Source organism: Marmota flaviventris, chromosome 14, assembly GCF_047511675.1.
Source record: "Marmota flaviventris isolate mMarFla1 chromosome 14, mMarFla1.hap1, whole genome shotgun sequence".
NCBI lineage: Eukaryota > Metazoa > Chordata > Mammalia > Rodentia > Sciuridae > Marmota > Marmota flaviventris.
Window position 1 is genome coordinate 50,413,538 of NC_092511.1, and position 14,345 is coordinate 50,427,882.

The window sequence follows — 14,345 nt, forward strand, 5'->3', positions numbered from 1 at the left end:
ACAATAACATTAAAAACAATAAAACCTTTGGAAAACTAAAGAATTTTATAACCAGCTAAACTATAACCAAGTCTAAGGGTAGGATATAGATATTTTTTAAAATATATTTTTAGCTGTAGATGGACACAATACCTTTATTTTATTCATTTATTTTTATGTGGTGCTGAGGATTGAACCCAGCGTTTCATAGGTGCAAGGTGAGCGCTCTACCACTGAGCCACAACCCCAGCCCTGGCTATAGATATTTTTAAGAATGTATAACCTTCTGCTCATCATTTCTCAGGAACTTACTGGAGGACATATTTCATTGAAATGAAGGATTAAACCATGAAAGAGAACAGAAACAAGAAACAAGGGTTGAGCACAGGAGACAGGGAAAAGAATGTATAGAAAAGTAGTAACATGAAGTCCTGAGATGACAGGTTAGTAACAGGCAAATAGAACCTGTCCAGACTGGAACAAATGAATGAAAGGCTGCAGAAGGATGTTTCCAAGAAACAAAATGAAACATTACCTGAAGTATCTGAATACATTGCAAGAAATTTTGCAGCAATGTCAATAGGTACCTGGAAAACTGAATAATAAAAAAGATGTGGCAGTTATTATTTTCAAGGAAAACATTAAGTTGCCCAACTTATATAATTATATGCTATGTGACTCAGTAAAAAATATTTACATGGTCATAATAAATGTAGACATGAAATAATTATTTAATTAAAAACAGCAATTTGGGGTAGGATTTTTTAGTATCTTCACTACAGTAGTTTCATTTTTCATTTTGAGAATTGCCTTATATAGGTTTCTCTTTGCAGTTAAGTTGCTGAGTATCTACTTTTATTAGTGTAAGTATCTTTATAGTTGATGCTCCTCCCTACTTCCAGATTTCTCCTCCTATTCTGCTAAGAACTTGAAAATCTGTGTAAAATTACGTAGGGTTGAAAGGATTTTATGCAAAATTGAAGTTTCATATTAAACTTTGAGTTGGTGGTTGTGGAGAGAATTTGGATTAGTAATTGAGCGGCAAGATATCTATATATAGAGAGAAGAACATAAATTGGAAAAAGCAGAAAAGAAAAAATCTAAGTACATTGTCTAATGTCATATTGAATCAGTCTCTTAGTTGTGAGAATAGTTTTAGTTTAGGTGAGCAGTATGTATCATTTTAGGAACTGATTTTGTAGATAGATGCTCATCTAAGTTAGAACTCTATATGCCATGAGAATAAGAGGCATTTCTATGGAAAAATCAAAGGTTAGCTGGCACAGTGGTACACACCTGTAAACCCAGAGGCTTGTGAGGCTGAGGCAGGAGAATCACGAGTTCAAAGCCAGCCTCAGCAACAGTAAGGCACAAAGCAACTCAATGAGACCCTGTCTCTAAATAAAATACAGAATAGAGCTGGGGATGTGGCTTAGTGGTTGAGTGCCCCTGAGTTCAATCGCCAGGACCCACTCTCAAAAGGAAAATAAAAACAAAGGTTAATAGTCAGAACAAATTATATGCCAGTTTTTAGTTCATAGGGCAGTCGAGAAGATTTCTAGATGTTTATTTGAAGCATCTTTATTTGGAGTGGGAGCAAGGAGTGGCAATCTGACAGATTTTCCTAATTTGTAGTTTGCATAGGGAATTCCACTGAACTTTATGGATACTCCACTCAACAACAGGCACAGAAATTGTCCATACATAAACTGTTGTGATGATTTCTTTGAAATCTGTATCAAGTTGTCCAGCTTCAAGGCTGGGATGTGGCTCAAGTGGTAGTGCGCTTGCCTGGCATGCGCGGGGTGCTGGGTTAAATCCTCAGCACCACATAAGAATAAAAATAAAGATGTTGTGTCCACCAAAAACTAAAAATAAATAAATAAATAAATAAATAGAGAAGTTTTAATTTTTAGGGATTCCAAGTCAGAAGGGTGGAAGAAAAATTGAAAATATTAATTTGGAGAGTCATAGCCAGATATTGGAGGAGATTAGAAGAATTTAGAGTTCAGTCCAGTGTGCAGATAAATAATAACAATCTCAAAAACACTGAGAAGACTAGAAGCTAATAACATTTAAAGTTTTCTACTGAAACATGATTTTTCTATTATTATCCCTTCTTGCGGGCTAGGCAAGCATTTTACCACTTCCCAACCCTATCCCTTTCATTTTTATAAAAGATAATCAAAGTTAAACTGATTTGTTTGTAAAATGTTTAACAAAACTAAATTGATGATATGATGATGATGATGATGATGATTCTGCAGTACTGGGGAGTGAACCCAGGGCATGCTAGTACTGAGCTACACCCCTAATCCTTTTATTTGTTTTTATTTTGAAACAAGGTTTTACTAAGTTGCCCATGATGGCCTTGAACTTGTGATCCTCCTGCCTTAGCCTCCTGAGTTATAGGGGAAAATCACAGTCTTGCTCCACAGTGCCTGCTTCTTACAGGGTATTATTGTTATTATTTTCTTCTTTTTTGTACCAGGAATTGAGCCCCAGGATGCTTAACCATTGTGCCACATCCCCATCCCATTTAACATTATATTTTGAGAGAGGGTTTCGCTAAGTTGCTTATGGCCTCACTAAATTGCTGAGGCTGATTTTGAACTGTAATCCTTCTGCCTCAACCTTCTGAGCTGTTGGGATTACAGCTATGTGCTACTATGTCAGGCTCAGGGTTTTTAAAAGTCAGCTTTGTTGGAATTTTTAATGAAGAATCTCAGATTGGACTTTTTTAAAAAATAACTTTATATTTTATTTATTTATTTATTTTATGTGGTGCTGATGATCAAGCCCAGTGCCTCACATAATGCTAGGCAAGTGCTCTACCACTCAGCCACAAACCGAGCCCCTCATTAGACTTTTAAAGGTATAGACAGTTTAGAGAAAAGAGAAAAAGATTTCCTAAAATTTGGAAAACAAAACACAAAAGAATCAGCAATATTTCAGACAAAAGTCTTCTTCTTCTTCTCTCTCTCTCTCTCTCTCTCTCTCTCTCTCTATATATATATATATATATATATATATATATATATATATATATATTCCCCCCCCCCCGCTATGGTGGGGACATTGAACATTGAGCACACTAGGCAAGTTCTCTACCACTGAGCTATATCCCCAGCCCTTATGATTCTTTTCTATCAGTTCATTCAGTCCTGTTTAATTAATTCTTATTTTGCTTGATCTTGAATTAGCAGTTTTATTAATCCAATTTTCCCCTAAGAGTTCTAGAAATTCTTACTCATACAACAGTATGCCCTTAAAGTTATTACAAACCTATATTCCAAAGTACTTGTCAGAATATTTATTTATTTATTTTTTGGCAGTACTGGAGATTAAACCCAAGGGTGCGCTACCACAGAGCTTCATCCACTGCCCTTTACTTCTTGAGACAGGGTCTCAATAAATTGCCCAGGCTGACCTCAAACTTGTGATTTTCCTGCCTTAAGTCTCCTGAGTATCTGGGATTGCTAGCATGTGCCACTGCATCTGGCATTATTCTTAATTTAATTTTTTTTTTGTCTTTACTTTTAGTAGTATTAATTTAATTACATACATTAATTAGAATATTCATTGCCCAATTTTTCAGTGTGGCATAGGATATGTTTATGAACAGATTCAAATATCTTTTTTTGGGAGGGCTATTGGGGATTGAACACAGGGGCACTCAACCACTCAGCCACATTTTGTATTTTATTTAGAGACAGGATCTCACTGTCTGAGTTGCTTAGCACTCACTTTTGCTGAGTATTGCTTTGAACTTGTGATCCTCCTGTCTCAGCCTCCTGAGCCGCTGGGATTATAGGAGTGCACCACTGTGCCTAGCTCAAATATCTTTTGTTCCTCTTCAATAAGAAGCCAATGGTATAGAGGCTTAGATTTATATTTAGCAATTAATGTTTCAGCATTATATCTTATTTGAAAATGACATTGATATTCAAGGAATATCCATATTTAATTTAATTTAATATAATTTGAATTATTAAAAATTTAAGTTATCAGGCTGGGGCTGTAGCTCAAAGGCAGAGCGCTTGCCTAGCACGCGTAAGGCACTGGGTTCAATCCTCAGCACCACATAAAAATAAACAAATAAAACAAAGGCATTCTTTCCATCTGTCCTCAACTACAAAAAAATTTTTTTAAAAAATTAAGTTATCAAGATTTTATGAATATTATAAGTAGTCATATCTTGTAAAACAATCATTGTTGAAAAGTCCATTTATAGCTGGGCATAGTGGCACACACCTGTAATCCCAGCAGCTCAGGAGGCTGAAGCAGGAAGATTGCCAATTCAAAGCCAGTCTCAGTAATTTAGCAAGGTCCCAAGCAACTTAGCCAGACCATGTCTCACAATAAAAAGTAAAAAGGGCTGGGGATGTGGCTCAGTGCTTGAGCACCCCTGGGTTCGATCCCTGGTACAAAAAAAAAAAAAAAAAAAAAGGCCCATTTATAATTTTTTTTTTTAAACTGGGGATTTAATACAGGGCAATTTACCACTAAGCTACATTCCTAGCCTTTTTCAAATTTAATTTTGAGACAGAGTTGCCCAAGCTGGCCTCAAATTGATAATCCTCCTACCTTAGCCACTCAAGTAGATAGGATTATAGGTGTGTTCTCCCATGCCTGGTTTAGCTTTTTTTATTTACCAAAAAGTATTTTTATTTACCAAAAAACATTTAAGTTAGCTTCTATTTTTTCTGAGAAAATTTTTAATTTAAATAAGCTATCATTTTCTTTCTTTCTTTCTTTAAAGGTGATATGCCACTCTTGAAAGGGTCTTTTTTAAAAAATTTTTTTAGATGTTGATGGACCTTACTTTATTCATTTATTTATATGTGGTGCTGAGAATCAAACCCAGTGCCTCACACATGCCAGGCAAGCACTTTGCCACTGAGCCACAACCCCAGCCCCTCATTTTTGTTTTTACCAAATCTTCACATAGGACAATTGTTTAGGATGAGAGTTCTCTAAAGAAATGAAATTTTATATACAGAAGCTCAAATCTCCAAAGGTATACCTACTTCAATTGTGATTCAATATCCGTAAGTCTTTGTAAGACTTATAACTAGTAAGTCTTTGAAGGCTTAATCATGGTGTCCCCAAAGTGTGTACAAAATACACAATCCCTCTTAATCAATATCCAGTTCTTAAATTGCCCCCAAAAGCAAAGATTCTCATTGTTAAAAGAGCAAGGAAGGTTGAGACAATTAAGACAAACTCCCCTGAGAGCTTGCATGGTGGGACAGAGACACTTTTGTGTTTTGAACTCCTAGCCAGCTAAATAGCTGCCCGCCATACACCTAACTACTGTGCCCCAGTTGGTGGAGACCACAGAGACTGTTTTAACTGGCACAAAGCCACAGTCTCAAGACATAAAACAGGATGAAAAGAGAATCTTATTATGATTTTCCTCATTTGATAAACTACACAAAAAACAAAGAAACAAGAAATGTTTCTGGAAGGCGGTGAATCAATCATCAGTGGGTATCCAGAACCAAATTCACAAGTCATGGGCTGGGGATGTGGCTCAAGCGGTAGCTTGCTCGCCTGGCATGCGTGCGACCCAGGTTTGATCCTCAGCACCACATACAAACAAAGATGTTGTATCCGCCGAAAACTAAAAATAAATATTGAAAAAAAAAATCACAAGTCATAATTCAAAGATTCTTAAAACTGTCCCCCGCCCCTCCAGCAATCCATATTTACAAAGGAAAATCAAAAAAAGTTGTCTTTGTTTTTCCTTCCTCTCTCAACCTAGCACTGCAGAGATCTGGGAGCAATGACTTTTAGAAGAATTCCTACCTTGTGCCAGCTTTTATTTTTTTAGTGCAGTTGGACACAATACCTTTATTTTGTTTACTATTTTTATGGGTGCTGAGAATCAAACCCAGGAGAGTTAGGGTAGGGGGATACCCCTGAGCCACAACCCCAGCTCCCCTTCTGCCAGCTTTTGTCAGATCCCCCAGGGTCCCATCTGCAGGCTCTGGAGCAAGTAAAGATGTCATTTTAGGATCCATCCCATCCTCCTTGTCGGAAACTTTCTATCACTACCCTCTTTGATTCCTAGTTGGGTCTGAGAATTAAACGAACATAACATAGATCAAAAGGAGAAAAGTATAATACAAATTTGACCCTCAAGGAAATTAAGACCCAAAGAAGCATTATTGTCACTTATAGGTTGAATTTGTTAAAGAGTAGTAAACTGTGAAAATGTGATAAGGGAAAGGGGCTTGACTAGGATAGGTAATTGGGTAAAGAAGTAACTAGGAAGATAAGTGACAGTTAACAAGGCTTGTTTCTGCAGGAACAACGTTCTTGTCCTTGATGATAAGATGTAGCAGTTTTCTAGTCTGAGGAGCGCATCTTTCACATGGGAATTCCATCTTCTGTTTTTAAGAAACAGCACAAAGGTCAAAATGATATTTTGAACTTGCTGATTCTTAGGCACCTTGAAATTAAATAATTATAGGTGCCAATAGGACAGAGTAGCATATTCTAACCTCTTCCATTGGAATATATAAAGCATAACTTCCCTACGTATTAATACATGTTTTTTTGTGATAGCTATTTGACTAGCATAATTGACCTTTTTTTTTTGCTTTTGTGACTATGAATAAATTATCTAATTTTCTGTGAGTGAAGTAATAACATTTATTTCTCTTTTTTTAATATTTATTTTTTATATGTAGATGGACACAACACAATGCCTTTATTTTTATGTGGTGCTGAGGATGGAACCCAGGTCCCACCAGTGCTAGGTGAGCGCTCCACCGCTGAGCCACAATCCTAGCCCCTAACACTTATTTCAAGGGTTGTTTTAAGGATTAAAAGTGGCAAGACTAAAAGGAGAAAAGTACAATACAAGCTTTACATGGCATGGGAGCCCTCAAAGAAATGAAGAGCCATAGAAGCAGTTTTCTGAGTAACTTATATGCTGAATGGTCAAAGAGTAGTAAATTTTGAAAATGTGATAAGGGAAAAGGTCTTGGGCTAGGGTAGTAGGTGGGGATGTAGCTTGGAATGTAAGTATTTATTTTTCTATTTCTTCATTTATTGATTCTTTTTTTTTTTAGGGTGCTGGGGATTGAACCCAGGGCCTTGTGCATGCAAGGCAAGCACTCTACCAAATGAGCTATATCCCCAGCCCTTATTTATTTATTTATTTATTTAATATTTTCAGCTGAGACAGGCACGGTGGCTCATGCCTATAATTCTAGTGGCTCAGGAAGCTGAGACAGGAGGATTGTCAGTTCAAAGCCAGCCTCAGCAAAAGTGAGGTGCTAAGCAATTCAATGAGATCCTGTCTCTAAATAAAATACAAAATGGGGCTGGGGATGTGGCTTAGTGGTCGAGTGCCCCTGAGTTCAGTCCCTAGTACCTACCCCCCCCCAAAAAAAATTTTCAGCTGTAAATGGACACAATCTCTTTATTTATTTATTTATTTATTTTTAATGTGGTGCTGAGAATTGAACCCAATGCCTCACACACACTAGGCAAGCACTCTATCACTGAGTCACAATCCCAGCCCTTTTATTGATTTTTAAAGTTATAAAAACAAAATAATAATTCAATATACTGTTCTTCATGACCTAATTTATAGTAATGCAAAGCCAAGTTATAAACCATTTGTAAGGCAAGGAATACAATACAAATCATGATATTTCTTTGGTAAAGTGTATCATGTGAACCAAAATTAGAGGTTCAGTTTTGTTTATTTAATTATTTCTTTAGAGGTACTGGGGATGGAACTCAGGAGTTCTCTACCAGTGACCTACATCCCTAACCCTTTTTATTTATTTATTTTTCAAATTTTGAGATAGGGTCTTGCTAATTTGCTAAGGGCTTTTCTAAATTTGTGAGGATGGCCTTGAATTTGTAATCCTTTTGCCTCAGCCTCCCCAGTTGCTGAGATTATAGGCATTCACCACCACATCAGGCTTAGGTTCAGCTTTTGATGATAAGTATGTCTCAGGTATAAAAATCAGAAATAGAACAGTTATTTTCATTAAATAACACAATAAACATTTTTTCATACATTTAATGAAATGGGAATATATAAACTGCAAAAATAAATTGATCTAAGGTGAGTATGGTGGTGCACTCCTGTAATCCCAACTACTCAGGAGGCTGAGGCAGGAGGATAACAAATTTGAGCAGCCTCATCAATTTAGGGAAACCCTGTCTCCAACAACAACAACAAAAAGGGTGGGGATATCACAAAGTAGTAGAGTGACTCTGGGTTCAGTCCTCATTACAATAAAAAAGTAAAAATAAAAAGCAAAAAAATAAAAATAAATTGAACATATAAATTTGTGGGTTTTTTTAAGTGGGAAATAGATGATATTAAATAAAGTGAAATAAACATATAATTGACCATTATTGAAATAAATACCATATGATTTGATACAAATGTTTTGTAACCATTTTATTGAATAATACATGCCAAATTTGAAAGAAATTGTGTAAAAATTTTATTGGTTTGTTTCAGCTAGTGTGTTATGAAAAATTTAGTGATCTTAGAATATATTTTAGTTACATTTAAAACAGTCAACCAGAGCTGGAGGTTTTACTCAGTGGTAGAACACCTGTCTAGTATGATAAAGACCTGGGTTTGATACCCAGTATCAGGAAAAAAGGGGGAAATTTTTTTTCATCAGTGGTAGAGTGCATACTTGGCATGTCAGAAGACCTGAATTTGATCCCCAGCACCACAAAAATTAATATTAATCAAATAGTCAACTAGTTTGGCCATTTCAACATATTTCTTTCTTGTTAGTGATATGACTTTGGGATAAGTATTGGGAATAGCTGAAGATATATTTAAGTATGTGAAAAAACATTTAGCCTTTTTTAAAAAAACAGATTCTATCTGTGCTTTGCTTCCTTAAGATCAATGCTTTGGTTGGGGGGAGAGGGGGTTGTGGCTCAGCGGTAGAGTGCTTGCCTAGCACATGGAGGCGCTGGGTTCGATCCTCAGCACCACATAAAAATAAATATGTAAAATAAAGGTATTATGTCCAACTACAACTAAAAAAAATGTTAAAAAAGAAAAAGATCAATTCTTTCTTTGATAATTCTTAGGGGATGAAAAAGACCTTATTTTGTTACTCTACTGTACCAAATATTTTATTCAGACCATAACAACATGAGCCAAAGTACCCCATTACTAAAGCCAAGTTTCACTCTTAGAAGATAAAAAGACAGACTTAAAAGATAGAATGGTTCCTTGTTAATCACTGAAGGAGATTTTGCTTTTGATGCCTCCATAGTAGATATCATTCACCTGATGGTGCCATCAAATCAGCTTGTGATGAATAGTGGGTATGCCTTTCTTTTGGAAAAGACTCTTTTCCAAGCAGGTTGGTTTTAGGAAAGAGGATTCATAGAAGGTGAAGATAGAATTGATTTCCCCAAAGCTCGATAACTGAGCACACTTGGAAAGCTTTTTGTACTCCCAGCAGTATGAGAAGACCCCAGTTTGAAGACCACTGGAGTAGACTCAAAAATGGCTTTGCATGCTTTAAGAAAATATTGCCATCTAGTGGCAACTACTCAAGTTGTAGACACAAGGACCTAAAGGTTCCCTTGAACCTTGGAAGGGACACTCCATGGATTCAGCTTTATGTAACAAAATAATTTGCATTTAAATTATATGTTATACTTAACATTGTTTTATACATAATTATGTTTTTCAATATTCCAAGCAAGCATGAGGTAATATCATATCATTTTATAAACGAGACAACTGAGGATCAGAGAAAATAACTAAGCAAAGATCATATTTTCATTTACTCATTCAAAATTCATTTATCAAGCAGTATTAAATGACTAGCATTATTCCTGGAGTAGGGGCTTTGGTTGTGAGTTCAAAGATGACACATGTCCTTAAATCATTTGCAATCTAATGGGGACACAATTATGAATGGTGAAATCAGGATTTGCATCCAGGACTACTCCATGTCCTTCCCACTAAACCATGGTACAGCAGTCATAAATATCATAAGGTTATCTAGTTGACCCCTGGAGTCAATGCAGTATCAGATTAGGCCAGTAATGTAGTAAGGTGGTTTCCAAGCAAAACGATTCACTGAATTGTCACTCTAACAGAATGACTGCCTGTCCTTTCCTCCCCTTTGAGTCTGCTGCTTGTAATCTACCATGAACTTGGAAAGCAGATAAGGAAATTTACTAAAAGTATATTTATTATGAAAGTAAGTGACCTGAATAAAAATCCCAGAAGCTCCTTAAGAAGTGTTGGTATGAGCTTTAGAGAATAGGCTTCATTATGTCTGTTTTGGGACTTAAGATAGCCTGCCTTGGAGCTGAGTTAGCCAGTGAGCTCTGAATAGGCTGTGTCACAGAAGGACAGATAATTGTGCTGTAATGACCAGGACAACTCAGGGGGAGCTCACCTCCTCCTCAGGGTATGTCTGCCTCCCCCACCTCATGTTTAGGATTTCTCCCCTCATGCAATACGCTACAGAAATTGATCTTTCTGTGTTTTGAACTTGCTCAGTTCTTGCCTCTCTCCCTATCCCTCCCCCTTTCTCAGAAAGCTCTTTATTATCTGCTGTAACACCTTATTGGTGTTTTAAAAAGGTCCTACAGATATTTTTTTATGCAAACTGAAACTTTAGCACTTACTGTCTTTGGGTATATGTGTGTTACTGGGTATTGAACCCAAGGGCACTTTACGGCTTAACCACATCCCCAATGCTTTTTATTTTTTTATTGTTTTTATATATTTATTTTTTAGTTGCAGTTGGACACAATACCTTTATTTTATTTATTTTTATGTGGTGCTAAGGATCGAACCCAGGTCCTCGAACGTGCTAGGCAAGCGCTCTACCGCTGAGCCACAACCTCAGCTCCTGCTTTTTATTTTTTATTTTGAGACAGGGTCTTGCTAAGTTGTAGAGGCTAGTCTCAAACTTGTGATCCTCCTGCCTCAGCCTTCCCAGTTGCTGGAATAACAGGCATGCAGTACCATGTGTGATTACCAGTTTTTAATTAATACTCTTTTGCTTATTCTATTTGTTGTATCTCCCCCCACCAGAATGTAAGTTCTGTAAGCATAGGCATTGTGTTAGTTTGCCTCATTTCTGCTTCCCTACCACATAGAACCTGACTTGGTGGATGGCAGGTTTTCAATAATATCTGTGAATGAATTGAGTGAAAACTCTTTTCCTCTTTGTCTCAGTCAGCCATTCTCAGTAAACACTGCCAGACTGGCCTGATTTTCCTAAATAGATTCTAGCAGTTTTACTTGGCAGCTCATAAAGCAGGACTGCTATTGTCTTTGTTCCAGGAAACAGACTTCAAGTCACCTTCCCAGGGCCCAAGCTTCTTTGGGGACTGGAAATCAGGCATTAATTAGGTGCATTAAGTCAGGACTTCCTAAATCTACTCTGTCATATTATTTAACTATTGAGTAGGACACTGGGTAAGGAAGTCAGGGCTTATTCAAATATCAGGTTAGTTTACCTTCATTATTAACCACAAATTGCACTCTGGTGAGAAGCTGGCTCTCTAGCCTATATGCAGCAGATCATCATGGAAGAGTGACCTGGGATGAATGGAGTTTCCCTCATTCCTCCCTAATCCTGAACAGACAATGAATGCCAAGTTCATCCCTGCTGATACTAAGAGTGGGGATAGTGAAAACAACAGTATATATATATTCTGTGTCATACTACAAAGATACATGCATACCCATGTTTATAGCAGCGTAATTCACCATAGCCAAACTATGGAACCAGCCTAGATATCCATCAACAGATGAATGGATAAAGAAAAAAAAGTATATATATATATGTATATATACACAATGGACTTTTTAGCCATAAAGAAAAATGAAATTATGTCATTTGCAGGAAAATGGATGGAACTAGAGACTATTATGTTAATCAAAATAAGCCAAATTCTGAAGGTCGAGCATTATATGTTTTCTTTCACATGTGGAAGCTAGAGGGGGAAAGGAAAAGAAAGGTGGGGGAAGATCTCTTGGAAATCAAAGGGAGACTAGTAGAGGAAAGGGATCAGCAGGTGGGAGTTGGGGAGGGGAGTGAAGTGTTAGGGAATGACATTGGCCAAATTATATTGTTATGTTGTGTTTATGTACAATATGTAACAACAGACCCCAGTGTTATGTACAATTATAATGCACCAATTTTTAAAATGTGGAAAAAGCCCCAGTATATATCCTGTGAAAGATTAAAAAAATTACCAACTTGCATGAGAGAAATAGGATTTAGGACTTAGCAAGGTGCCTCTGTCCAGTGATCTCAGGAGAAATGCATGAAAGTTTGAGAAAGGAATTTGGGGATACAAAAAAGGGAGTGCCCATAAACCTCTGAAATGCAGGAAATGCCCACAAACCACTGAAATGCAGAAACCCCATGAACAGTTGGACTCCTGAGCAAGACAGCCCATGCCTTACTCTGTGCCTTTGACCCATGACTTTGCCTGAAAAAAAAAAGTAACATGAGGCCAATGCGCAAGTTCGGGGAAAACTGATGTAAAATTGTGTAACTCTAACCTGGCTCCATTTCTAGTCCAGCCCTTAGCAACCTCACTCTATAAATATTAACACTGCACACCAATGGGTGGCTGCCTCCCCCTCTGGATATGGCTCTCATTCTCCCTTGAATGCCTATTCTTTGCTTTACCCCCAAAGGCCTCTCTCTCTTGATATTGCCCCATTCTCCCTTGAATATGGATCAACTTTCCTAAATAAACCTCTATGCTTTTGACTAGTGCATGCTGAATTCTTCTTTCACTTATGCCAAGAACCAACCCTGCTGGTCCGGAGTTGAATTCCCCTTCTTTACAGACATCTCTTCTCCCATGACAGTAGTACTGCTTCAGCAGTATCCCGAAGGTACAATGAAGAATCCCAGGTGCTCTCTTAGAGGGAGGGAGGGTGGGGCTGAATACTTCCCTGGCCAAAAATTATTCACTTGCTAAGTCAGCGCCCACTCCCAGAACTACCCAGTCACTCTGACACATTGCCCAGTCTCCACTGCCTCTCTCTCTATTCACTACTTCTGAACTCACTATCTTTCCAAATTCATCTCGGACCCACTCTTCCTCACTTATCATAGTCCTTCCTCACTTACCTTTCAGTTCCTTGGACAAATATTTCCCACCCCAGATCTCTGAACATGCTATTCTATTCTCTCTTTCTCCTTTAAAAACAAAAACAAAAAACAAACTAACTTTCTGTCTCCTGGTTTCTGTTTTTACCTGTCAATCCACCAAAACTACATTTGTTAACATAATCAAAAGGAGTGTCTGTTTCTAAATGTGTAGATTAATGTAAAGATAATTGATATTTTGTGATTTGCTTATCTAAAAACATGTTATAGCTTTCCATCTGTTCAAGTCTTTGTGTTTCTGAGGAACGTTTAAAGTTTTCATCTTGTAGATTTTTTTTTACATTTCTTGACAAGTTTACAGCTAGGAATTTATCATTTTTTGTTACCAGTATAGTGTCTTTTTCCCACTATACTGAATTGATTGCTATTTGCAAACATATTATTGTCTTATGTAAAATTAATTGGATTCTTTCTTTATTTATGGTGGCTTTTCCATTTGGTTTTATTTATTTATTTATTTTAGATGGTACTGGGGATTGAACCCAGGGGTGCTTTGCCACTGAGCTACATCCCCAGCTCTTTTTATTTTTATTCATTTATTTAGTTATTCATGGATCAGCAATGTTTTATTCAGCCACTTAAGGGACACATCTGGGGAGGGGGGGTCAGCCTCTTTTTATTTTTTATTTTTTAAATTTTTGGTATAAGATTTCACTAAGTTGCCAAGCCTCGTCTTGCTATCTTTCTACCTCAGCCTCTCCAGTCCCTGGGATTACAGGTCTGCACCACCGCGCCTGAGTTTTTCAGATATATAATCATATCATCTGTAAGTAGAGATACAACTCCTTTCCAGCTTTGATACCATGAATTCCCTCCTTTTGTACAATTGCATTGACTAAATACATCTAGAACAGCATTCAGTGGTGGTAATAAAAATGGGTAACCTCATCCTATTTGTGAGTTTCATGAGAATGCTTCTCTTGCTTCCCTATTAAGTGTGAAACTGGCTTTTGGGTTGTGCAAAAATCTCTTGAATCTATCTTCACTGCTCCTACCTTAGGTCAAGACACTGTGATTTTTTATATGAACTACTGTGGTAGCACCCTAATTTTTATTTTCCTTCTTGCCATTCCAATCCATTCTCCATATAATGTGTGGAGTGGCTTTATGCAAATAAAAATATGTTCATGTTGCTTCTCTCTTAAAGCATTCCAGTGGCTTCTCATTCTTCTTAAAAAATCTAAAATCCTTAACATCATT

General features: G+C 37.0%; 1 long non-coding RNA gene across 1 annotated transcript in view; it reads right to left on the reverse strand.

Moving 5' to 3' along the window:
* LOC114091797 (uncharacterized) overlaps positions 1 to 14,345 on the reverse strand; it is a 125,570-nt gene that overhangs the window by 37,726 nt on the left and 73,499 nt on the right. The window contains exon 3 of the long non-coding RNA XR_003582554.2: positions 515 to 574. This is a non-coding gene — a long non-coding RNA (uncharacterized lncRNA). The remainder of the gene's footprint in view (positions 1 to 514; positions 575 to 14,345) is intronic.